This window comes from Mus musculus, chromosome X (assembly GCF_000001635.26).
Source record: "Mus musculus strain C57BL/6J chromosome X, GRCm38.p6 C57BL/6J".
Taxonomy (NCBI): Eukaryota; Metazoa; Chordata; class Mammalia; order Rodentia; family Muridae; genus Mus; species Mus musculus.
In genome coordinates, this window is record NC_000086.7 from 64,046,317 (window position 1) to 64,049,104 (window position 2,788).

General features: G+C 39.3%; 1 pseudogene; it reads right to left on the reverse strand.

Moving 5' to 3' along the window:
• Positions 1-1,237: 1,237 nt before the first annotated feature.
• Gm8260 lies at positions 1,238-1,590 on the reverse strand (annotated as a pseudogene).
• Positions 1,591-2,788: the final 1,198 nt, after the last annotated feature.

A 2,788-nucleotide genomic window follows, 5' to 3' on the forward strand; every position in this document is an offset into this window, starting at 1 on the left:
TGATATTGATAATAGCAAATATAATAAACAAGAAAGAAATATGTCATATATAGTAGAGATTTTTTCTCAATTCCATAATATTCTAAAATTCATTTATTTATTCTATAAATAATATATCTTACTATACAATAAAAGAGCAATTTAATTTAAAAGTAATTTTGCAATCAATTATTGAAAAAATTATTTCTTTTATTTCCAAAAATTTAGTAAACAAAATTTCTCTTTTCTTGTTTTATCTTTCTTCAATTAAAAGACACAAATCATGGACCAAATATATTTTATTAGCTTTGTTTTTCTTCTTCTACTTCCTTCTCCTCCTTCTCCTCTTCCAATTCCTCCTCTTCTTCCTTCTCCTCCTCTTCCTCTCCCTTTCCCCCTCTCCCTCCCCTTCCTCCTCCCCCCTCCTCCTCCCCCTCTCCCTCTCCCTCTCTTTCTTCTTCTTCTTCTTCTTCTTCTTCTTCTTCTTCTTCTTCTTCTTCTTCTTCTTCTTCTTCTTCTTCTTCTCCTCCTCCTCCTCCTCCTCCTCCTTCTCCTTCTTCTCCTTCTTAGAACAACTCAGCAAAATTAATTCTGATTTGTTGTTGGACGTTGTTTCACACATACATCAAACAGGCAAAATAAATAAATAAATAAACAGCAACTTCATAGACAAAGAAAAAGGAAAAAAATCTTCTTTTTTTTTTTTAATTTTTGGCCTTTTTAACCATCTCATACAAACTAACTACTAATAGTACAGCTAGGTGCATACACACAAAAAAGTTACTGGAGTGCCCAGAATAAGATTTTTTTGTTGTTTTTGTTTTTTATTTTACCTTTTTTTTCCTCCTATGAGAGTATAGTGAATATGGTGATACCACAAAGCTGAAGTAGGACAGAAAAGTCTCTGAAAGCTGTTTTGGTCACCTGTTATTATTAAAAATGGTTGACCCCCTAACAATATGTACAAAAATATAAAATGTAAATATAAAATACAGACAAATTTTCCTTTTAAAATATTTCTGAGAAAGAAAAAAAAAAGCAGGGCCTGGGAAGGTCTGGTTCTTTTCCCCCACATGTTGCCAGTCCATGTTGTGGTTTTATTGGGGGTGGTGGAGACCACATGTCATCTGTGGGTGGTATGGCCCGCTGTAGGTGGGCGGAGCCTGCTTCTCTACTCTAAGGTGACCAAATTCTGAGATGGGAAGTGGAGTGTGAATAGGTCACGGTGGTGTGTAAGGTAAGCTATTCCTTGTGCTGTCTAATCATCCTCATCAGTCTTCTGCTTCTTGGTGTCAACATTGTCATCCTCATCATTCTCAGCTACCTGCTTGTCCGTAGGAATCTCACCTTCCTCAGCTTCATCTCCATCCTCTTCCTCACCGTCACCTTCCTCCTCTTCCTTCTCCGTCTCCCCTTCCTGCTCTTCCTCCCCACCTTCTTCCACTTTTTATCTACCTCATTGTCAGCCTCCTGCTCGCCATTTTCCTCATTTTGAGCATTCCCATTGGCAGGCGCATCCCTTCCATTCTCTGCCTCTTTGACAACTTCCTTCTTCTCCTTCAAGTCCTTGGTGGTGATCTCGGAGCTGGTATCTACTGCTGAGTCTGACATGGTGGGTCACGCAGGTGGTCCAATGCCGTGAGTGAGGAATTAGTTGAGTTCGAGGACTCTAGCGAGAAAGCTGCCAGAGTCCGCATTGGAGGAGGCAGTGGGAAGCGAAGGTGGCTGCAGTGAACATCACGGAGTATAACCCGGGAACAATGCAGATGGGTTTTCAGAGCAGCCAATTTCTTTTTCTTCTTTTATCTTGTATTCAAAACAGATTTTCTTCACACAGCATATCTAATATCTGGTTATGGTTTCCTGTCCTTCCATTCTTACCAGTCCCTTCACACATTGCCCACCCCTACCCCCAAATCTGGAGCCACACCTTTCTATCTCTCATTATCAGCCAACCATCACACTGAACACTGGGATCCCAATGGAGGAGATAGGGAAAGGACTGAAGGAGCTAAAGTGGTTTACAGTCCCATAGGAAGAAGAATATCAAACAGCCAGACACCCCAGAGCTTCCAGGGACTAAACCACCAACCAAAGAGTACACACTGTGGGATTCGTGGTTCTAGTTGCATATGAGGCAGAGGATGGCCTTGTGGGGCCCTTTGGGGAGGGGATGCCCTTTGTCCTGTGGAGGCTCGATGCCCAAATGGTAGGGAAATGATACGGTGGTAATGTTAGAGTGTGTGACTATTTTGGTATTGCACTAACACAGTTATTAAATGTCCAATGGCAAGACTATTGCTTTGTTCTATTATGAATGATCATTTAAAAAATAAAATTTTAAATATTTTTATGCCATTATAAATGTGGTTATGTTTTCTTTTATAAAAGTTAGTAAACTTTAGCTAGTATTGTCAGGATCCATAATGGAACAAGCTAATAACTAGCAGGTGATCATCATGAAGTGGCCTGTCTTGGATTATTATATAATCTGCAACCGGTGAGCCCTCATTAAGCAAGGCTGTGAGGGACTCATTTTAGGAAAGATTCCTGATATTAATATGCTTTTCTTGTTGTTATTATTGAACATATATAACAATCACTAAGTAGGAGCACACCCCCTTTGAAGAAGATCTCTACAGATCCATGAAGATGTACTATCTTGTAGTGATGCTACATTGACAAATAGATGACTTACGTCTTTATGATGATCCTATAAGAATTCCTAAAATTATATCTGTGATTATTAAACTCTTTTATAATGGGACTACTATTGGGTCCTTTTCTGATAGTCAAACCTGCAATGAGA